General features: G+C 39.6%; 1 protein-coding gene across 4 annotated transcripts in view; it reads left to right on the forward strand.

Annotated features, from left to right (window-relative positions):
* Window positions 1–24,744, forward strand: part of CLYBL (citramalyl-CoA lyase) — a 169,368-nt gene that overhangs the window by 39,924 nt on the left and 104,700 nt on the right. The gene's annotated exons all lie outside the window — the stretch shown is intronic.

The raw sequence follows: 24,744 nt of genomic DNA on the forward strand, positions 1-24,744 counted from the left end.
GACTCAGATGTTTCTCTGAGTCTTCTCCTCAATTTTGGGAGTTTTTTTAAGTGGCCATTTTTCTGGATGAGTTTACATATTATTTGCAAGTCTGACACTTGCGTTAATTTTCATGCTTGCGGCAGGCTGCTATCAGTTCCTCGGTTTTGGAAATGAGGGAAGGGCTGATGCTGCATAGTTCATGCAGCTCTAACTCTAGCTTCACAGTGGACATTAATATAGTCCATCAAAATCCTTGAACTGCTGCTGCTGTTCCTTTGACCAAGAACCATCAGACAACCACCTGAAGATTATTCTTGGATGTTACTGCATGTTGTTTATTTGGTTACTTAGATTTGATGCAGGTGGAAGTGTGGCTTTCAAAAACCCAGAGAAGTGGGAGCTTCCTCCAACCAAGAGTCAACCAGGGTTTCTAGGACTTCCATCCCCTCTGTGAAGGAATTGTATCGCTCGTGGTATGTTTAACACCAGCAATGCAAATGTCTAACTCTTTTCATTACTGGGGGACACCGGGCAGAGTCAGGCTGTGTCACGCCTTCTTCATGCAGTCTTTATACCTTATACAGTCTTAACTGTTAGCACCACTGTTTCATGTTTTACCCACTATGCACACCACTGCTGAGGACTAGTTCATGCTCAAGAACAATTTGCACTAAGGAGTAGAAGTTTAGCAGTGATAAATCTGGGTTCTCCTTAAAAACCTAGAGAAGGGACTATTCCTCACCATATGAACACACTTTAAAAGGAGTATATCAGGAGTCTGAATGTTCCAATTTTTGAATGTACTGTTATTTAGCACTCTGCTGCAGAAGGGTTTTGTTCCGTGAGTGCTACATCTTCATGTAGACATTTCCCTTGTTAAACTTCAGTAGAATTTAGTTACCATTAGTGATTACTGACTGGTGGTCACTACTGCAAAATTGATAATATTAAAAATCTAATGTACAGGATTTTTAAAAAAAACCCTTTTGAGCAGGGAGGCACCGAAGCCCAGTGCTGTATCCCAGCATTGCTTCTAGAGCAGTGAACATTACCTCTTTCACATCCAAATTTTCCTCCCATCTTCTAACACAGTCTAGGAGGTCTTAGAGTAATTATATGAAGTTGCAGCAATGCTTTGATGTTTGTTTGTGCTTTATGATTTAATAAGGCAGTAGAAGACAGAGAGCTCTGGTTTTTAGAAGGAGAGATTAATTTCTTTCTGGGGAGGGAGTTTGAGTTACTGTGTGTTTCTTCACTCTTTTAGTGGCGATATTGGTATGTAGCATGACATTTTTCAGGCAGGCTAAGAGTTAAGTTAGAAAGGAGTTTTTCTGTCCTTTCTGATTTGTACTCTACTGTATACTAAGAGCTGCTTACAATGTCATCTTATTGAATGTTCAGTTAATTTTAATGTAAGTTCTGAATCTGAAGTTTATATAAAAAGGACTGATAAACCCTTAACCTGTGTACCAGTATAAAAAACCCTAACTGCTCTGCATTGCTAGTGTTAGATTAGAAGAAGCCTGGTTAGTATTTATTTTCTTTTTTTTCCTTTGATAAATAATTAATCTTGGTAGAAACTCTATAAGCTGTTAATAAAATCAAACTAATCAAAACAAATAAAATCAAATAATAAAATCTTAAGCTTTCATTAAAATGGATCCTGGTGGTGTGGTGGGAATTCATTCCTTCACTAAGGAGGTTCAGTTCTCTCCTCACCTTGTTCCTGGGTATCATAATAGCTTTGGTAGCCCATTTAGTGCCTTTACTAAGCATCAGCAGTTAGTTCTGCACTTTCTAGGTGCCCCTAAAATGTAATAATTGTACTTTCTTAGACAATGAAAGTGATAGTTTGGTGGCTTTTTTCACTGCCTTTATTAAATACCAATAAAGGCAGATTTACATCTGTAGCTCCAACTCTATGTTGTCTTTCCTGTATAAAGAAAATGGCCTAAATTCTGATCCTGTTTTCCATTCACTTTATTTCCAGGAAGACATAGAAAATGATGGTACTATAGAAAAAGTGCTACTTGGTTTGCACTTTTCAAAATACTTCAGGGCAGTTTCACCCTTGCGGAAATTACTGCTGTTGCCACGTTAGTATTGCATGTTTGCCTTTGGAACAGAGATTACTTGGAATATCTTTGCACCATCTTCCTTAAATCTTAAGCCACAGAAATACCTGGCACTTCTCACCACCTTCTGACACCTGACTGTGTCTTCTCCTTGGAGTGTGCTCCTTAGGAAATCTAGGGGTTTGATTTGACTACTCAAAATATAGAAATCCTTTGGATGAGTAAAAGTTAAACTAGGTTATCTGATCAAAATCCCAAAACACACTCAAAAGGATGAAACTCCCAAGATCTTGGTTCTTATTCACCTTTAAAAAACAGTGTACTTCATAGACGCATAGAATCACAGAATGATTTGTGTTGGAAGGGACCTTAGTTCCATCTAGTTCATGGATGGAACCCCTGCCATGGGCAAGAACACCTTCCACTAGAACAAGTTGCTCAAAACCCCATCTAACCTGGCCTTGAATGCTTCCAGGGACGGGGCATCCACAGCCTCTTTGGGCAACCTGTCCCAGTACCTCACCACTCTCACAGTAAAGAATTGTCAGATTAATCCGATTTCAAATCTATATTCCTAGCAAAATATATGTTTTTAGGCTATCTGGCCATTTTCACCTCCCGTCGTCTATCAGGGCAGGATAAAAAATTTAATGGAAAAAACTGCAAAACAATTCCTTTTTTCTGGAATATACTTTTGTCATGGAGTCAAAGCATGATGAGTTTGGTACCCACCCTTCCTAGGACTCCTCTCTCCTTTCTGCAGGAGCACTTCTTCCTAACACCCCAAATGCTGGACTCTCCAGGATGCTGCTCTAATCACACAAAAAAAAGCCGTCTTTCACAACTGAATCTTTTTAACCTTTTCCTAATGAGTTCCCAAGTGCTTTTTGGCCATAGATATTAAAGCTTGTGTGTTTGCGATTTCCCTGGCAAGCTGCCGTTCGTAAAAAGGATATAGTGTTTTCTTGGTCCTTTGCCCAAAGTAATTTTGCAAGGAACTGTAAGTGCATTTAGTACATGTCATTCATTGGAGAGAAGTCATTGTAATTGCATTTGATCACAATCAGTTTATGGCTCTTTTATCATGTTTTCATGCTGCATATCTACTCAAACATTATAGCAAAACTTAATGGCTACTGTTTTACTTCTGCATAAAACATTTTATGGCCTTTTTGTGCAGCAGACATTAGGTTTCAATCACCGTTGCCCCATAGAGAGAGAAAAAAGTTGGATGAAGAACTATCAAAAGTCCTTAACTACATAAAATTTTATTTCAGGTCAACTTCCCATAAAAGATATTAAATGTATTTTGTGGTTTATTCTGCACGTTAACAATTCTAGAGGAGCTGCAATATTTGGGGGAAAGTAGTATGAAAGGGGGAAGCTAATTCACAGAAGATGTTTTACATTTGGGGTAGTTTTCCTTTGTAAAAGGATGGATTTGAATGTGGAAGGGGCGGCTGGAGAGTGCTGCTGACATACTTGAAGCGGCTTTAAAAGCTCACTGTTGCCTCCACAAAATTCAGATTTCTGACCTTCTGCTCAGCCTTTTTAATCATTGCTTTAAATTTTTGATGTTCCATTCATAAAACCTAGCACAATTCATGTGCCTTAAATTATATGTTTTGCTGCCTGAGCGCTGCCGAAGTTCCCAGCTGAAAAGTTTAATTAAAAGGGAAACTTTGACATGCTGCTGAGAAGATTAGTTCGCATTAGAGTGTTGAGATAAAAGAAAATTTACTTCTAATCTAATTAACACCAATTAAAAGATGTAAAAGAATTTGCATTGGCCAATTGTTAATTATGCATCAATTTGCCTTTCCTGTGACAAAAAAAGCAAAATGTGACCTGTTTTGTTTTAGGATACCTACAGTGTGATGATATTGCCACAGTCATTTTTCACGTGAATTGGTTAAGATGGTAACACTTGCTTTGCATCAACCCAGTGCTTTGGTTTGTGTTCAAGACTTTAGCACAAGGTTATTTCAGCCTAATTGGTCTGTAACTTGACAACTCTACATAGGGATGACAGAAACACAAACAAAACCTCCAGTTTTTGTTTTTTTTGAAACCACTGCTTGCATGTATATGCTTCTTCTCCTTAAATCTGTGTATGTAATAGCTTGGAGGCATTAGAGGGGCATGCTTGTCCATTTCAAAGTTTGTCTGTGTATTTACACATGCTTATATTTTTCTGATTCATGCTTTTTAGGTTATAGCTGGGATTATCTGGTAATAAATATGGGTTTGTTCCACATGCCTTGGCAGTGGTTATATGCAGGATGTAGTATTTTGGGAGAATTGGTGTGGCTAGTGAGCTTCTCAGTTTGCTTCTAGGTGGAAGGCTGAAGATATTTCATCAGTGTATGGTAGACACTGCATGCTTAAAATGTTCTTTATTGGTTTTATGTGCATTGGCTTTTTTTTCTAGTTTTGCTTTTCAGCTTTGGAATTTAAACATGAGATGTTTAGTTCAGTATGAAGAAAGGACCCAGGGAAGACTAGGGTCTAGAGAGTAAGTACTGTCAGAAGCAGCTGAGGGAGCTGGGGTTGTTTAGCCTGGAGAAAAGGAGGCTCAGGGGTGACTTTATCACTCTCTACAGATACCCGAAAGGAGGTTGTAGCCAGGTGGGGGTTGGCCTCTTCTCCCAGGCAACGAGCAATAGGACGAGAGGAAATGGCCTCATGCTGCGTCAGGGGAGATTCAAGTTGAACATCAGGAGAAAGTTCTTCGCAGAAAGAATTGTTAAACATTGGAATGGACTGCCCAGGGAGGTGGTGGAGTCACCATGCCTGGAGGTGCTCAAGAAATGACTGGACTTGGCACCACTTGGTGGTGATGAGTCAAAGACTGTACTCAATGATCTCAGAGGTCTTTTCCAAACTAAGTGATTCTGTGTCATTCGGTGATTCTGTGACTGTGCTGTCTATGTTCTCTTAAGCACTTTTATTTTTATTGAGGTTATTATATTACTAGATGATTTTGTATATAAATACCATTTTTTTGGTAACACCACCAAACGAACAATTAGTTTATGATGTTGGTTGCTGCTTGTGCCTTCAAAAACATGAAGCGAAATTCAGTACAAGTTTCCTGAATTCATGTTTACTTCATCATCTTTCCTAGTGCTTTCACTCACTGTCTGTACAGCTGATAGTGTAGATACAGTTTGCCTTCAATGTGGCAAATCTAATGGGTTTATGAGGATGTCAAAGCTCTAAGCAGAAAGAAGGTTGTGTATTTCCAGTAACCGTCTACAGAGGAGAGGAGGTGCATGCTGAGGTCTGAAAGAGCAGTTATGTCAACCCCACTTTAGGAAAGAAATATGGAAATGGAGTCTTATGGCCACATTGTAAATTATGGGGACAAAAGAGAACAGAGAACATATGAAAGGGAATAAAAATATTTGTGTTATAGTATTGCTTGCAATCAAATAGTATAGAGTTGCAACAATGTCTTAATTAAGAATTGCCCTGAATTTGATCACCATATTCAAAAACATAAGTAACTCTTTACCACTGTAAACATGTATCAAGTAGCTCTTCTGTATGTCTTCGTGTTATACCTTGCTGAGCTCTTCTTTATGCTTTATATTGCCTTTTGTGAAAAGCATCACAAAGGTTCTTTCTAAAGAAAACAAACCAGGAGCTAGAACATTAAGAGTATATTATATATTTGACCAATCACTTTTATAAAGTCTGATGCAAGTCTTTAATCTGAGATCCTTGGAGAATGCTTTAGTTTTTAATATTTCTATGACCTTCTCCAGGGGACTGAAAAATTACTTTGAAGTATCAAAGTGGTGCATGGAGTTTTAGCTGTGTGATTCCCATTAAAGTCAGTAGGAGCCAGGTAGCTAAAACTCAACACAACTATGAAAACACACTCCTTGTGCAGTGTTAAGTAGTTAAGCAATTCTGTGACATGGCAGTGACATTTTACTGCATTTGCTGGCTTTATAGGTCCACTCAAGGCTTGTATTTTTACTGGAGTTTTACTGTTCAGTGAAAATAGTAAAGAATTATTCAAAAGCAGGTGTAGGCTATTCTACTAAAAGGCACAGCTGTTGGGAAAAGCTGGAAAATTACCTATATTTTTAATGTGAAATGGCAACATCTGTTTTGCAAACTCTGAGCTCATCACTTGCAGACTGGCCATACTGTAAGCATTTGTTTGAGGTGCCTGAAACTATTTTGCGTACTCTCAGCCTAGGACCAAAATCAGCCCTTGGTAACCCATGGTGCTGGCAGGTGATTGGGAATTCTCAGCTCAGCCATGCTCCTGTCAATAAGAAAGATGAACCAGTGCTTCCCAGAGGTACTGACAGGCAAAGCAACCATCCAGAAGAGAAGCCTGATCTAATTAATACAGTTTCTTTTTGAAATATCTCTACATTTGTCTGCACGTGTCTATGAAGTTTGATTTACACCAATGTGAGGCAAGAAATCAGCTGTTCTGTTCACCTTGCCTAAAATCAGAAAGGAGGATTTAAAGCTTCCAAATTTTGCATTTCACAGCAATGTTCAGTAGCCACCTGGACAGCCTTCTACTGACATTCCTACCTGGGCCTGCCACACCCTCACAAGCAAGGACCAGAGCTGTCTACCAGTGCTGCTGTCTGGTATGTGCTCCTCCCTGCAGCAGCAGCTCACAGATGTAGCTTCCGAGAGGACTCCTCCAAGTTGCAAGAGATGAGTAGAATACCTGATGAGGTGTATTGTCATATAAGGTTCTTGAGGAAGTAAACTTAAAGCTATCCTATCTGTTTCATAGGCAGCACTGAAAAATCAAAATTAATTACTCCAGCGTATTGGGGCCTGAGTTCATCACCAATATGACACAGCCTACAATACTCAAAAGATAAATCTAGGCATTAATATCTGACTACAGCTTCTTGATATGGCAAATGATATGCAGACATTTACCTTTTCACCAAAAAATTGTGATTTGCGTATAGTGCATCACATTATCTGAATAATACCGCAACTTTTATGCAGCTGGGAAAGTATATTTATAGTGTCCAAGTTAAAGCATATCACATTTTGTAGCAACAAGTGCTTCATCATTAATGTGGTCATTTCAGTTTTTCTCAAGCTGACTGAAAATTTTCCAGAATTAAGTAACATAGAAAGATAGCGGGTAGTGTCCACGGACTAATATGTCCTTAATTCCCAAATTTTTGTTATGTGAGTCTCAGCACAGTTTACCAAGATCTCCCCTAGTACTAAACAGGGATTTCAGTGGTAAAAGTAGTGTTAATTCATCTTTAATATGGGCATATAGCTCCCGGAAGCTACAGGCTTCAGCATATAAAATGACAAAGCAGAAACTGCAGAGATAAAAAATCCGTATCAAAGGGGAGTTCTGCAGCCCTTCTGTTTTGAAACAGGGCGCTGCATTTGGAAGTCATAGTGTTGACTTCCTTGGGTCCATCATTTATATGACATAGATGTTCTGAGCTTCCTCGGGTTCTTTCTAAATACCATTTTCAAACCCTTTGAGAAGACCATAGTGATGGTCTGACCTATACTATAAGATACAGGCACAAGGCCAAGCACTTGCTCAGTTTTCCTCCTCTGCTACCCCATGCATGTTTATACTGAACTGCTGGGAAATGTATAGTGATATTTATTGCTACATGACAATAGCGAGTAACTCTTCTCATATGGTTAATGTAAAATTTTGTTTCTGAAATTTTTAAACAACACAGTGCATGAGTGTGCATCTGTATTTGCATATTTAGTTCAATTACTAAAAAAATCTTGCCTTTGACTTGCAAAACATAGCAAACATTTGAAAAACAGAAGAAATTATAGTATCATTATGTTAGCTTTATTAGACTTTTCAGGCCTACAGATGTAAATAGAATATGATTTTATTTAATAGATTATTATTTTATTATTAATTTCTCTTTAATTGAGAAATTTTTTGTAGTATGCAGAGACTGAATTGAATTTTCATTACGTACCTAGTCAGAGACCAGTCCAAATAATTCTTTAAGCAGTTTAGAAAAAAAAAATGCTCATTGAAGACTTGTTAAGTCGTGTGAGAATATGCATTAAATGCTTATCTCTCCTGTGGGTATGTAGGTATCAGCTACTTGGTTTACTGTGTGAGGTTTAATGCTTTTCTTCTAATTTCTAATGAACTTTACCACCAGACTACTTGATCATGACTAAGCCTATGAACAATGCAAATGGAATTGCCCCCTGATGGTGAGGAATGGGGCCCAGATGGCCCTTAAAAGGTGATAATTAGGAAATATAGCATATCTGAGTAGCTAGAAAGAGAGAAATTTGTTGAAGACAGTCAATCTGTTTGAAGCAATGGTCTTTCCCTTAATTATATAGATTTTCATTTAAGGCTGCTTTCAAGTAAATTTTCCCAGAAAATTTTATTTGCATCTGGAAACTAGAAACCACTGATTCTGCTTCTCTCTGTTTCAAATTCTCTGTGGAAACTTTTCGTGTCATAATGTCTTCAAAATATGAGTGACAGGCTGGCTGTATATATTGTCACAGTATTTTGGGTTGTAGGTATCCTTCTGCTGCAAAATGGCAGCAAAATGAGAAGCACGAGAGATATAGATATTAGTACATTGTAAAACATATGTATTACCAGAATTCAACTGTAAATTCTGCTGGATGAGGATTTGCTTGCTTCTAGAAAGATTTGCCACTGTTCTGAGCATTTCTTTGCCTTTTGGGGGTTTCATAAAAGCTCGGATTTTTATTTCTCTATTTAATTTTATAACTTTATTAAAACACTGTAATTTGGAAATATATTGTTTCTTTATATTATAGATCAGATGGTAATGAAATAGTACACAGGTCATTGAAGGCTTTCCAGTGTAGCTCTCCCTTTACAGCTGCCTTATGAAATGAGGTTTTATGTTGATTGCATTTGCTGTGTTGTGAGAAGATTGCCAGTGGGGAAAGGACATCCTTCTGGGAGGATGTTACAGGGGGAAGAGACAAGTTACTGGTAAATCCACTACTATTAATTTTGTAAATTTAGTAAACTGTGTCCCTGAGAGTAATGTGACTCAAGCACATATCAGAGTTTCAGACAACAGGTAGATAGACGTAAAAGGAGAGCCATATCACAGATATTAGTTTTTTGAATATGAAATTTTGACTTGAATTCAAGTGTTGAACACAAGCCTGTGACAGGTATTTAGCAGTAAAATCTGTTGTGATGGCCTGCTTGCCTCAAGCTTACATCATGATTCACCACATCAGAAATAATTCTCCAAAACACAGGTTTGAAGCCTTGCAGACTGTGTTTTATTGCTGTAAGAGAGATTAGACTTGCTGACAAACTAGGGAAGGTCCTCCAGGAGGACTTTTTGTCCCATAAAATATTTAATTTTGTCTCATATTCTGTCTTTTAGGAGACAGTACAATGTTCTTACCCTGTCATATTGAAATGGAAATATAGGGCTCAGCAGCCACTGTACTGCCTGGGCCCAAAAGTGCTCTGATTGTCATTGTCTGTGTTAGCCTCCACCTTATGTTATGTATTGTCCTCGGTTCTAAATGCATTTTCCTCAACTTCTCCTTGGTTGAATTGGGATCATTAAAAGGTCAAGTTTCCAGATCTTTAAATATCAATGCATTACCGGTTTCTCTTCTGCTTGACTATCCTCTTCTTGCTAGGAACCAAAATCTAGTGCTAAAGGAAAGCCAGCCTACTGAGAGGGAAGCTACAGGAAAATGTTTTTTCCATAATGTCTTTTGATTTTTTTTTCTTCCAAGTCTAAGGTACTCTAGTGAATAGGATGATATCTATTCAGTTGTTGCTTCTATGTCTAGAAGTCTTATTGCAGAAAGTAAAAATATTTTCAGGACTTTGAATACACTTATCTTGTTTGATGATGCAGCTAATATTAATGCTAGTACTAATAGGATGTGTAATTAAAAAGTAGTCTTTTTTGTCGGTTTGCTGTAGGTTGATCTGACACTGTTGTAATATATCTGTAAATTGCTCCTCAGGCAGATAGTGGTTTGTCCAATTTTTTTTCTTAGTTAGGAGTTTTTTTAGTTAAGAGTTAAGAGTTTTGAAGCATGAAAGCAAAGTTTATGAAATTCTCACATTTTTAGGAGAGTTTTAAAACTATTAGCTATTACATAGAAAAAAATCTAAATTGTTAAGAATAGCTCTGACTGACAGTATTTAAATTCAAATCAGTATAACTTTAGGAGACGTGTGACTACTGAAGTGCCAAAAAAATACCAGCTGTAAGTGTGTGTGTGTGGGCGGAAATAGTAAATAAACACAGCAGATTTTGTCCTCCCCACCTCACATATCAGAGCATACTGTAAATAAAAACGTAATTTCAGCAAGGCCTGTGGGATTCACCATGTGCCTGATTCAGGAGTGATCCAGACGCAGACCCCACCAATCAGCATCCATGTCTACAGCCAGATCCAGCGTGCAAGTGAGAGCAGTCACGATTAGAATTGTCTGTGGCCCTTGCATAATTTAGATGATTTTCTGAGTATTGGAATAGCACTGCCTATTTGGATAAAAGTAGTTTAGCACACACACAAAAGAGGATGTTGTTCTTCTCGATTGTGAGTTTTCCACATGCTCAGCTTTACGCCCGTCTGAAGCAACTAGCACGTCCAAATGGATGGAGTTAAAGGTGTGTAAAGAGAAAGCAAAGGAGACAGACAGTTGATGTTTGCACGTAGGAAGCTGTTTGCCTGTTCATCACTTCCAGAAGTGACTTTCCATTTGTCAAGTCACATGGTTGCCTTCCAGGAGGCTCCCACCTTTCCTTCCTTCTGTGCTGCCTACTCCAGGAGGCTGTGCTCCCTTCCTTGCCACAAGAGAAGGCTTTGCTGCCACCCCGTTTTATCTCCCAAGTCTCCCATGTGCTGCATTTCTTTTTGTTCTGTCTGCTTTTAGCCAAATAAGCAAATCTCACCTGCTAGGCATGATGGCACTGCTTCCCAGCATTTCTGTAAGGTCAACATTTTGGGTTCCCTTCTGCTTTGAATGGAATAGTTGGGGTTATTCTGCTGCTCTTTTGCAGCTGGTTAAAAAAAAAAAATAGAAAGACTCTTACTACCATTAATGTTGTATGTTATTCAAAAAGTTGTTGTAGTCTCTCTATCCATCCCAGCCTACGAAAAACCTTCCAGAATGTTCCAGATTCTGTCATTTTACAAGTAATTTATTGCAAGGTTAATTTTAAATGGCAGGAAGGAAAAGTTGGAGGTGGAGGGTTACTGCATGGCACTCTGATGCAATTCAGTGTGCTTGCTCTGTTTATTATAATTGATTGGGAATGGTTAAAGTACCTAACAGCTGCCTACTATATTGTACTGATATTTATATGGTACTTTTATATTCTGTCTGAAACCATAAGCACAAAGGGTTTCTAAAGATTTAATATAAAACTTGCTTGTAAAATTCCAAGGTTTATAGCACAATTCATTTGATGCAGACCTGTTTGGTTTATGTGGGTGGATGCTACTTAGCTCAGCGCGATCCTTTTCCATCTTTCTCTCACACAGAAAAACTCCACATTTTGAAAAGCTTAAAACCTTTTATCTTACTGAGACAAGCTTAACATCTCTTTGTAAGGAATTATTTCTAGAGTAGGTGACAGGTATACATGCAAGATTAATGTGGCATAGATATCCTGAAGTACTTTAAGTCACTTGGATAACCAGTGGCTGCTTTTCCTTAGCACTTGAAACCTTTTGTTTAGGATTAACTCTTTAGTAGCTTACTTTTTCCCCCTTTCAAACGGACAGCCTATGGCTTGATCTAGGCCATGAAACCGGTGCAAACTTGCTCAGGACCATCTTTTCCCTTTATCCAGTGACCACACTTGCCACGAGATGGGCCTCTTCTGATACTTTCTCCAAAGTTGAATTTATAGTTTCATGTGTTTTACACCTAACCTTGGGTTTGTGGCTCATGGTTTCCTGCTCTAGTTGGGGTAAACCATAAGCCCTTTTCCTCCTAAGCCTGTGACCATTGGAAGGCTTTGTACCACCTTCATTCAGCTGCACTGGCCTGTCAGTAAAGGAGCATAATAAGTTGGGGGGAAATTTACAGCTCTCTCTAGTTATTGGCAAACATGAGTGTCTCAAACACTTGCTCTGGAGCCTCTTCCACTACCACTGTGGTTGCTTCTACAATTTCAATGACTTCCTGGGAGTCACTGTATTTCAGTCCCATAAATAACATTATTCTAATGCTGCCTTCTGCTCTGCATATATTCTGATTAACTCAACTGGGAGCACGCAGAAGCTGAGCTGGTTGGGATAAACTGAAGGGACTGGGAGAAAAAAAGCAAGTGTATTAGTCCAAAATCAGTGGCTTTGCTAAGGGCAAAGAAGGTGTGATGTGAATTTTTTCCCAGTCATTTCTGACTGCAGATGGTGGTGAGAGTGTCCTGGACATCTCCACCTCCCAGGACACCGGTCTTTCCCCAGCCCATAGCGTCTTGGGACTTGCCTTGCCTTCAGACTTAGTGTTTGTCTGTGGAAGAACACCTTGCAACAGGTGGGCCAGCCCTGTCCCATGACAAACTAATTATGGCTGGGAAGCAAGTTTTCTTGGAGCAGTGTTAGCTGTGTATTGCACTGAGCATTAGTCCTACCTGATGCTATAACCTCACCCAGTTGCCTTGCTTTGGTGTTGTGCCTGCTGGGGCACTTGAGTCTCTAATTCCCTTCCTGAATGAGGTTTCAATGAATTTACTCCTGAAACATTAAAACCCACAAGGTTTTAACATATATGGTAATAATGCTAAGAGTATTCTGGTTTTGAACAGTGTGGTTTCCACATTTCTAGGCTTTTCTGTGCTAGCAGATGGCCTTGAGATTTAGCATTTTTTAAAAGTTGTCATGTAGGTCTATGACTCTCAGAAAGTCAGGGTGAACAAAAGACAGCATACCATGTTTTATAATGCTGATAAATCCCAAGGCCACAGTTAGCATACTGAGTGTTAACAAAAATCAGAAGAGGCAAATGCCTCTATGAGTGTGGTTATTTGTGCCAATTTTTTTTCATGGGCTGGATTTAGCTTTAATGAATGCATCAGTGTGGCAGGAGCATCAGAGGCACTCCCTGCCCCTTCCCACCCCTGGTCCGGATGTTATTACACAATGTTAAGCATATTCTTTCATGGGCATTTGCAAAAGAATAGGAAGATTACCTTATTTTCATGTCTATAGCCTGCATCACAGATAACTTGTGACCTGCTAGAAGTACTTATACTTGAAAATACGGCTGTGGTTAATCTGCACCCGCAGAAAAACCTGTATTAAATAAGGAGTCAGAAGAAGGGTGGGATTAGAGAGAGAAAAAACTAGTTGGTCACATAGAAGGAGCTCTTGGGCCACTGGAAGAAGAGTAAACTCCCTATCACATGCATTCTCCTTATTTTGTTTCGATTTGTATTTGAACCGTTAAACCGTGGATTGCATATATGAAAAGAGGAAACTAGGAATTCATGGTTTGGGAAAGGAGTAAAGCTGCTCGCTTTAACACTGTGCTTCGTAGTGGGATATAAGGATTGCCTTCGCTTTGCAAAGCAGTTGTGAGTTCAGGTAGCTAATATACATCTGCTGAGCTCAGGTAAAAACACAGTGAAGAGGAGGCACTTCAGTTTTGTTCTGAGGTCATACCCTGACTCTACATGGAGTTAACCTTCTGACAAAAATGAAGTACCTAGTTTCCAGTGTCATTCTACCTGCCAATATCTGCCATGCACAAGTTATTTCAGTGGGGAAAAAAAAAAAAAGAGCAAGCTGCTTTTTTATCAGGGAGAAGCCTGAGGTGATGGAATCCTCAGCCTTACAAAAATATAAATGACCAGGCTTTGATTCCTGCAGCAGGTTTAAGGCTGATTATTTTAAGAACCATTGAAACCCGAAGCCGCAGCCCTCTGATTACAGTCCTAGTCTATATTTGACATAGTGCAGTAATGATTTCTAACATCTATTTTAGTTTGGATTTAGAGAGAGAGAGGCAACCTACACTGAAGTATATTACCATGCTCTGACTTGTGAGCATTGTGTAGGAGGTTTAAGTCAGATTATTTTAAGAACTCAACAAGCCTGAAACAGCGTTTTTATGATTATAGCTTTTCCCCCCCTATCCTTTCCACCCAGAGCAGTAGTGAATTCTAACATCTCTTTTAGCTGGCTTTAGAGCAGAGCCAGCCTACACTGAATTGGCCTCTTTTGATGCTACAGTATTGACTGAGGGGAGGGACAGATGGAACAAAAATCCTAATTGCCCAAACTTACAATAGGTTCCCAGCAGCAGCCATCACAAAAGAAATGTTAATGCAGTAAAAGGTAAATGGAAGGAAGCTAAACCCAACTTGTGGACAATTCAAAACCTACATCAATTTATTTTAAACTGCTTCCTGCAGTTTGTGAACACCTTCCTTGTCATAGTAGACTTGTATTTGTTTTTACATTAGTCACTGCTCTGCAGAAGTCTTATCATGCTTCTGCAATTTGTAAAGTAACTGGAAAATGCCATCTTGGGATGAGGAACAAATGACTTCCTATGGTCCGGGCCAACTCTGTTGAAGTTATTTGTTGCAAATGGTCAACTTGCCCTGCATAGTTTTCACAGCTGCAGCTGAACACTATCTTTTCTAGTAGTGAGACTTGAGGGTATCTGCAAGCACAACAGATGGCAGCAGTATTTTGATGTTTCAGCCTCAAAATGAGGGGGCAAAATGTCATTACTCATCCATCCGTCCGTCCGCCTGTCCATCTCACAAACAATTCTGTTAATGTGTCATTCATCACATTTATATTTGCTGTGTTTTCTGTTCCATTTCTGTTTTCTGATTCCCTTACCTATATGTCTGCCTTTTAAAATGTAGCTCCTGTGGATGATGCTACAACTAATTAAGAGCATGCTGTAAACTGAAGAGTGCATTGCACGAATACGTGATCCATGCCATGAAAAGCTCCCCCTCATTAAACAGATTTTAATAGTTAGTTTCTTTGACTGACCATCACTACCTTTTCTAATAATGGGTACAGCTCAGGATTGGTTTGCCAGTTCTCAAACTTCCAAAGTAGGCATTAATTCAAGATACAAGTTTAACATACTTTTAGCCAGTGTAAAGAATCTGCAATGACAGAGCAAGCCCTCTTGCTTGAAAATGATCCATTCTCTAAAGAAACATCAGTCATAAGTAATTAATATCTAATTTTCTAACTTTTTGAGGGATGATTTTCATAGACTGTTTGGAGTCCACTGTTCTCCAGCTGATGGATACCTGCAATTACACTCTCAGGAGAAGCAAATACAACTGTCCTTTAAAATTAAAGTAAGGTGGGAACTGCTCCATATTTAGCCTAGAAGATTTTAATTTTTCTTCTACTGTGTTAATAAAAAAATCATTAACAGCAAGTTGACAAGGACCGTGCCTGGAAACTAAATCCTGTCATGACTGGCTTAGTACCTTATTGAATTTGGCAGTCAGGTTCCTCCCTGGCATTCTCATGACCATACGTCACACCAACAAAATCTCTCACGTGGACGAGAGCTGCACAGGACAAAGTCTTCAGCCAATGGGCTGAAGGAAGTATTTCTGCGATTGTGTGTTTAATCAGAAGCTTTCTTAGTCTCTATACATACAATTTAAAGTACTCTGCCATCGAGATAGTTTTATAAAGAAAAACAAAGCTCTCAGATGCAACTGCATTTGTCCAGCCATGGAGTCATATTCAGTGACCTACTGCTCTGCACCCAGAAGGAGGCAGTCAGGGTGGAGATGGCTATTAATCAGAAAATGCTTACATGAACATACTTGTAGGATGATCTGTGATGCTTTTGTTGTGCAAAAAACCCTCCAAAGTTATCTATATGATTTGACATTATTATGACGTATTTTGGCAAAAAACATGGAAGTTCCAAGTGCACAAGTCAGACACAGAGCTGGGCTTTGGGGCTTACCTGTACGTGCCTTGTCAATAGTAAAAATGCTAAGTAATAAAGCTTCTACAAGTTCCTGCAGAAAACCATGCTGCAGCTCCCTGCAAGGCTCCTACCCTCCCTCCCAAGGTGCCAAGGTACAGCTGGTGTTTGCCACTCTTGCTTTTACCTTGCTACTCCAAAAGCCCCCCTCCACTCACATTACAAAATTGATGTTCATTTTGGCTCAGAAACCTTTGATGAGATCATGGTCAGTTGCTGCATCCAACATTTGTGACCATCGCTTTTGTTCTGGAAAACCTTTTAATTTCCCTCTCCATCCGCAGCATGGTCTCAAGTGGGTGGATGGAGGAGGGCAGCTGCCAGGTCCCTCCCTCCCGTCCCTCATCCAGCTCCAGCTGGGTTCAAGATTTAGCTTTTAATTATAAAGTGCTTTTTCCCACCTCTGCCTGATTATTAACCCCTTCTTTACCTGACATGCGCATCACTTGTGGGAATGCTGTAAAAACACCAGCCTAGGGTACCTAGGGAGATGCATCTGGTGGTGCTCAGCAGAGGGGTTTTTGTTAGCAGAAACATCTCCCCTTCTCCTGTTTCCCTTTCTGCCTCCTTTTCCAGGTGACAAGGAGTGAAACTTGGGTTCTTGTGAGCCCAATTACTTCCATCCTGTAGCCACCCTCTACTGTGGGGCACTTGGCTTCAACGTCTGGCAGCAGTGTCGCTTGCTGTTCCCGTCCACAGTAACAATTCAAGGTCTGTATGTTTAGTTATAAAAGTCAAAGGTTAAGTGATTTGGGAATAAAATGTCACTTAATGCGACAGAAACGCGACAGAACTGAACCCGCTGATGCTTGCATTACTCCTGGGGTTTTCTTTTCGCTTGCAGGCTCAATGTTAAGTAATTTTATTAACTGAGGAGGGGGAAACAAATTATTTGCTAACATTTTTATCCTATTGTGAAATTTATTGCGTGTTGCTTCATAAGGTTTTGAAAGCAACACAGTTGTGAAGACAAGGAAGGTAAAAATGGAACATGTTTGGTTTTTTTTCTTTTGGAGGTGTTATTTAAAACATTGTGCAATTAGTCAAAAAGATTAATTGTTGCTTGTGGCTAAACAGATGATAAATTTTAAAATTATATTATTACAGTGTGTCAGCATAAAAGCTCTGTGTCCCAAGTGTGTCGCCTTTTTATGTTTCTGTTGACAAGGTTCACATTTTATAGCACGCTACCAGAAAGTGTTGACACATATTCAGATCACTGATTAAATGTTTTTAAAACGTGCCACTCAGAAACTAACCCTGATGGTCTTGGAGACAGGCATTTTAGAAGTCTGAATGCATTTCCCTTCATCAGTTAGGTTGTAACACAGTGAGCAGTATTAATTAATGATTCTCTTTTTTTTCTTAAATTTTAGTACATTACTTAGGAACAGAGCTATTTATAATATATTTTTAGGCACGTATTTTTAAGGTTGTCTTCAATATCGTGTCACAAGTGTATATTAAATAGTTACTTAGATGCTGAAATGGGCAAAAAATCATTTTCTCATATAGCAGTTTGTGGAGGTGTTTTTTTGCTTTTGCTTGTTGTTAACATTTTAATTTGTCTGTCTCGAGACCATTGGATGATGTTAAAAAGCACAAGGTGGTGTGTTTGTAATTTCAAGCTGAGGTGCTCTCCTTACTTTGGAGAGCACTCATTACGTGTTCCAAGTCCTGCAGTGGGATTTTCCAACTCAGACATTTTCTCCTGCATGGAATTGCCTGGAGATGGATAAGCGTCCTCCCGACCCACCATTCAGGTTTACTCAACCACTTTTTATTGTCTGGTGTCACAGGTTTCTGGGCAGTTCCCATTGCTTCTGCTTTCACAGAAGGGCTGCTTTTTCCCTTAGAAAACTCATGGGATAAAAAGCAAAACCGGTCCTGAAAGCACAGGTGGTTCCTCCCCAGACCTGCTCACTTTTGCAAATTCAGGCATCTTTGTAGTTTCTGCTCTCATCTATCTTCTTTTCTTGGAAACCAAACGGCCCATTTGCAGGGATAACCATAGGTGTAGTATTACTTGGTTGTAAAAATCCCTCCTGTGAGTTGTCATGTGTTTCAGCCTCCTGAGCCTGAGCTTAGCATGAGTATCCCGGCTCTTGCTCTGGGCAGCAGCTGCTGGGTAGCTCCTTCACAGACTGAAAATAATTAACTCTCATTAGAAAAATATTACTTTTCATTGGAGATATGCTGTGAAGCTTAACTTGATATTTTCCACTGGGTTTGAGGTTTTTTTAGAGAGAAGATGTTACTGAAATATGAAACATGCCATCTATTAGTGTCCTTTCTCAGCATTTGTGACTCCAGCCTGAGTGAAGCTGTAGTATTTCTAGAGTGAAAAGTTTAGTCAAGTAGGAGTATCAGGTTTACAAATTACCTTGCTATTTCATGGAATAGGAATGTTTAAAACACTGTAAATGTATCTATAATTATCTCATCTCTTGGTTCACTGGTAGATTTTATTGTCTGTCAAACTCTACTCATATTATGAGTGCTGTCTCTATTCTGTTTTGTTGTCTTGCAATACAACTATTCAGAGAAATTTATTTTTTTTCCTGGAAAACACTACTAAAATTTTGGGCTAATGGGGAAGCTGACCGAGTGGAGAAGGAATTTTTAGTTGCACTATTTAAAGCCTTTTGCATACTTCGTTTCATCCATCATTAAAAAAATGTGGGGCTTCAGGTTCCGTTTCTAGTGAAAACTCCCTGTAAACATTTTTAAATAAAAAATATTTGAAAGAAGACTTCCTCCCATCTTTATGAATTGAAATAACCTGTTGAGGGGGAAATAAGTCCTGTTTTATGTCTGTAAGTCCTGGAAAGCATCACATATATGCTCAAATAGAGCAGATGAAAGAGACCTATCAATCTCCCTTCTGCTCTCATGGTGATGTTGACCCGTCTCTTGTTTTCCTTTCCTGTTAGGCTACAGAGGAGCATTTTTCTAGTGTCTGGACTGTGAAACAAACCTGTCCATGGGGCTGTGGTGCAGCCACGTGAACAGCAAGTCCCTCCAGTTGCCGCCTCACCTGGGAGCCACCCTTCTTGTTTTGCTCCTGCCATCTGGGGCTCCCACGCTTATGCCTGTCCTCTCTGCCGGCAGGAAAGTTGGTAGAGCTTGTACAACCCAGTGTGGTAGGAGTGTACTAGAGAGATAAATCGTGATTTTACTCAAGAAGGTAGTTCAGCCCATCCTTGAGACAGCAGTGATGAACCATCCCATGGGGAGATGCCTGTTTCTCCACAGGTTTCCGAAAGGAAACAGGTAACTTGTGTGGGCTTGAGACCTTATATGTAGTTGACTAAAGAATTTTAGAGGGCACACTAGCAAAATTCCTGGTCTGTTAAATCAGTGACTTTTTTATTTCATTGAATTCAGTAGTGCCAATATAATTCACACAGAGTGCTCCAGAAAATGCCTCTCTGGCAGTCAGGTGAATGGCCGAGCACAGGGCACTTGAAACTGAACCTCCCATTTGGCGAAATGACATGGCTGACACAGAAATGCAGGATCAGTGACCTCAGCTTGGGGTTCCCCACGATAAAGAAGAAAGAATTACCTCAATATTGGCTTAATTTATATTTTTGAAAAATAAAATACCTTCCAAGCAGTAGCAAATGGAGCCTTCAAAGCACAAACAGACATGAAAATGCATCCATTGCTCTGCTCATGCTACAAAAAAGCCTGCACCCAAACTCCCAGTTGGGTATTATTTCCTGGATTTACTACAAAAAGAACAATGCATGTTTATTAAAAACAGAGTGGCTTTTAGCAGCAGCAGTAGCACCGCACACAATACACCAAAGCACAACAGGGGCCTTCTCCCGGCAATTGATGTGGAGAAGACCTTTGGCAGAGCAATATGGAAATTCACATTCAGTGGCTTGATTAATTTGGAGTTTGGAAGCCACCTTCCCGAGATGGATGACAGTAGCTTATTAAATAAATAAATAAGGAGCAAACTGAAGTCGTGCTGGCGTTATAGCATCAGATTTATGTCATCTGCGCAGGCAGAAAAGGCCTTTGTGGCCGCTATTGTTCGGGCTGTCAGCAGAGGCCTTGGCAGCAGCCTTTTGTCGGGACTTGTGTCGGGGGTAATAACAGGGAGATGATGGCGGTTGGTCTGTTTGATGTAACCCAGTTTTATGGATGCCGGGGTTGGCATCCGCACACGCAGGCGGAAGAAAATAAGCGTGCCGGGGCGCCGGGCCTGCCTGCCCTCAGCTCCCCTCTGCAGCGGCTGGCTGAGGTAGGCACCGGCTGGGGTTCCCGGGGTTCAGCTCATGGCCTCAGGCTGTCACCCAGGGAGTTGAACCGGGAGGAAAGGTGTCCCTTGAGATGGCTTGTGTCTGCTCCCCACCACCACAGTTACCTCCTCCCCAGGCTCCAGAGCCGGGGAGCCTGCACGGGTGCTGCGGGGGTATCAGAAACAAGTGATGGCTTTTGGAGTACTTGTGCCTAAATTTGTGTGGAAGTAATTAAGAGTTGTTTGGTACAAACCAGAATAACATGATATATAATAGTAATCTGGCACACTCAGGCTAGAAGTGGATAGGAACATAAGAAAAAAATGCTGCACCACAGGTTACTTACTATGTGACATTTTTAGAAGGGTGAAGGAACCCTGTTTTAACATCTTTTCTGGAGATGCAATCTGCAATCCGTTGGTTTTTGCTAAGATCTTTGTAATTCTTTTCAATCTGATATTTTAATGTCTTATCCTAAAAAGCAGAAGATTTTAAAAAACAAAATGCTCTTTGGAGTGCTGTGTGATTCATTTTCTCTACAGAAACATAAAAGAGGTTTATGTTGCTCACGTGGGAGTCACTTAGCTCTTCCACACTAAACATGAAAAGTAGATAGATCACTGCAAGTCATCAAAAAATGTGAGCACACTTGAGCTGAAGGTGGAAAATAAAAAAGAAGACTCTCAGTTTAGAACCAGCTCTAAGAGCAACCCACTTTATTATGCCAGGAAGCCAATATCATTGGGTAAAAAATTAAAGAATATTTGGTACCCACTGAAAGTACCTGTCCAGTCTGAGCTCTGCGGCTGCAGATGAGTTTGTGTGAGGACTGAACAATTGACTGGCAATTCACATTGGAGGTCTCAGTTTTCAATTTGCAGGTAGAACGTGGAAGTCATTTAAACACCACTAATGCAGAACTGAATAACAGTGAATTTATTATAAAGACTTCTTGAACTTCCTACTTTGGCATTACTTCACAGGAAAGTAATTAAAAGTGAACTGAGTTTGAAGTCTGTGAACCCAATGAGAAAGACTCTTCATCTAGAAGCTTTTTTTGGTGAGGGGGTGGGCAAGGACGTTAAGAACAAAGTCATCAAGTCATCAAGTTTCCTACTTTTTTGAGGAGTAGATTTTACACACGTATAAATTTTATGGTACACAAGTAAGAGGTTCACAGTATTCAAACAAACAAACAAACAAACAATAACCCTGGACAAACTCAAGTGCATCTCGTGTCATTGCTAACCACATGCTAAAGAGATTTGCCAGGGTGGAATTACAGCACAGGAGTTTGCTATAAAATCCGCTGCACAGAATTTAATCTCCTTTGTGTAATAAAAAAATCTGTAAAAATACTGGCCATTATTCTGGATTATGCCCAAATTTCAGTCTTTTTGGAAACAGGGGTGTTAATTCTTTGTGTATGCATGTAGTGGAGAAAAGTGTTTTCTTGAACCAACTTATTCACTTTTAAATTTGAGGGGGAGCTGAATGTAAAGAAGTACATTTTACTGGCTAATACTGTCTCATTAGCTATATGTATACTCCAGCTGGGCCACTTTGAATGAAGATTTCAGTGTTTGATATGGTCAGTGATGTTATTGAGATTGCATGGCATTGATTTGGTGAGAACTGAGATCTGTAATAATGTAATTTCATTTAAGAAACTGTACATTCTGTTCACCTTTATGTGGCTGGCTGAGCTCAGTGTAAGCAATGTCAATTTGCTTTGAAAAACTATGTAGATTGGTAGAACAGAACTGCTGTGATAAGCTAAGAAGGTCCATACTACATGAAACATTTAAAATTTAAGGGCTAAACATTATAGGTAACCATACAAGTCAATTTAGCCTGAATCTTGTAAATTCAAGTTATATATCTGTAACTTTGTAATGTATTTTATTAGTATTACATATATCCTTACATGGCTTTTGATTAACTCCTGCACACACACCACTGGCTTCTTAAAGTGGTTGATTGTGGCCTTGGTGCAGTGAACGCTGCATTGGCAACTTTAATGGGGACAAGTTTTCATCCACAGTAACCTTCTAGAAACAGAAAATCCTGTTTCTAAGAGGTTTTCTTCACTTCTGCGTGACTTCAGTTGGTGAATTGAGAGCTTCAGATATTTCAAAAGAAGCAGACCTCATTTTGCAGGATTTATCTACCCTAAATTACCCATGTAAAAAACCCACAAAAACAACAAGAACACCCAAATTGTTTTTGAAACATCCTTCTGCTGTACATTGTGTGACTTCTTATCTGTGGAGATACTCTTTTGTGTGCTCAGTTGTGAGCGCAAATTAACATTAGACAATGTCTTTAGGTGGTATTCAAAGTATTTTAAAGATATTATGGCATTTATCAAAAGTAGGACACCCTGTTATGGTTTGGACTGACAGAAAATAATACACCAAAACCTGGAATGCTTTTTGAAGTGAAACAGAGCACATATTTTCATCTTGCAAAAGTATCAAGAGCACTTTCTAACCCATTCAAATATTATTCATCTACCGCTGCTGTAAAGATGAATATAGGCCAGACAATCCCTCTTATTACCAGTGTAGCTGTCAAACACCTGCACGTGTAAGAGATTTAGCTTGAGTTTGGCGGGCTTTGGATATACCATTTTCTGAAAGTCTGTGATTATCATTGATTTAGCCATGCAGTCTCATGGATAGAAAATGTATTTAAACAAGGTGCTTCTCTTTAAATGCATACCAGAAGTTAGCTGGTAGTATTTTGCTTTTTCCTGTTTAGTCATGGAAAGCAGTGGGGTTTTTACCAGAGCAGTGGTTTACCAAGAGTGGTGGGTATGTGGGTTTCTAAAATGTTCTCCTTTGATAAAATGTTCAGTTTTGTTTTCTGCTCTTATATTAACTGTATGGCTCTGGCGTCCTTCCATCAATCTTTTCAAATCTCCTTTTTTTCTCTCTATTTGACTGCATTTCCTTTTATACCATTTAATTTGGTAGGATTTACTCCTATCTTGTTTGCTTGTTCATAGTAAATAATTCCAGTTACATTTCTTAGGGGAGGGCAAATATTTTTGGGTGAGGATCTGATCCCCCAGGTAGTGAGATCACCATTTCAGTTAAAGCCTGCATTCTTAAGCAACCCTCAGAGTGCAGTCAGATATATATTCCAGGAAACTGAATTTGTTCCACTAGTTGGATGCAAAAACAGAGCAAAGCTGTTACCTTGACATTTCCTTTGTAGTTTCCTGCACCCCTCTCATCTGGCCAATCTGACTGAGTTTTATTAGGAAGAAAAATTTAGCAGCTACTAATTAGTATTAAAATGTTTTTGCTAAAACTGTGTTCCAGGTCCTTGATGTCAAGGGACTAGAAGAAAAATTAAATTCCAAAACTCCTCTTTGACCCATACATTAAGATACCTGAAGACCCAAGCAACCCATAATTCATGGGGAACTAGTCTGAGAAGTAATGACCGCTGCAGGTGTGTACACCAACTATTAAAATGTAGCTCTGAATCAGAAAACTGTGGTTAAAGCAATACACTTGGAGATCTTTCCACCACTGTTTTGTAATGTGCTGAAGTGTTTTTTGCTTATTTCTGAGCTAAGTTTCTGGATCCTAACCAGATCTTCCAAAAGAGAATGAAAAGGAGAGAAACCTTTTCGGAGTTTGCCCTGACCTATAAAAGCACTGCTCTGCAGGAGTTACAAATGGCTTTCTGGCTAAGTTCAGCTGAAAGGGCCTCTACTTTTGTCTCCAGCTCTGACAATAGCTGTGGAGAAGAATGTCTTCTTTAAAAGTTCTGGGGATCAAGCTGAACCTTCAGCTGCCAGAGTTTTGTCTTTCCTCTTCTCTGCAACAACCCCCCCCCCCAAATGTTAAAGAGCCTAATCCTGCTGCCATTGAAATTGATGTAACTTTGTCTCTTTTCAGTACTTTTTTTTGGTAGGCTCCTCTTTTGGGCTGCTGGAAGTATTTTTTAGGTTACTTTTTAGTATACTTTTAGGTTAAAACCAGGTTTCATATTTTACAATATAATATAAGAACAGGTAAGGAAAGGAGACAAGATATAATTTCTGAAAAAAAAACTGTTTGGGTTTGATAATAAACAGTAGGAAGCTGGTGTTTTCTACATGGTTGCAGATGGTGTGAGCTCTCCTGGTTGCAAGCTTCTGTATCAGGGCTATGGGCAGCTGTCCCCCAGTACTCAGGATCCAACACCAGTAGGCTCTCTGGAGTCAGGTAAGTAAAGCAGTTATTCCAAGAAATAGCTGAGTTGTCAGCAGGTGTCCTTGTTTATTTCTTTAAAAAGGAGTTCTTTGGTGCCTACAGTCTTTCTGATATTCCAGTGCTGCCCTACCTGCCCTGACAGTGAGAGCTGGGCTCAGTCCCACCATCACCCTGACCAGGTTCAGACTCCAAAAATGCTAAAGTCATCCAGCCACTTGCTGTTTTGGTGGAGGATCCCTTATTCCTCC

Source organism: Pseudopipra pipra, chromosome 2, assembly GCF_036250125.1.
Source record: "Pseudopipra pipra isolate bDixPip1 chromosome 2, bDixPip1.hap1, whole genome shotgun sequence".
Lineage (NCBI taxonomy): Eukaryota > Metazoa > Chordata > Aves > Passeriformes > Pipridae > Pseudopipra > Pseudopipra pipra.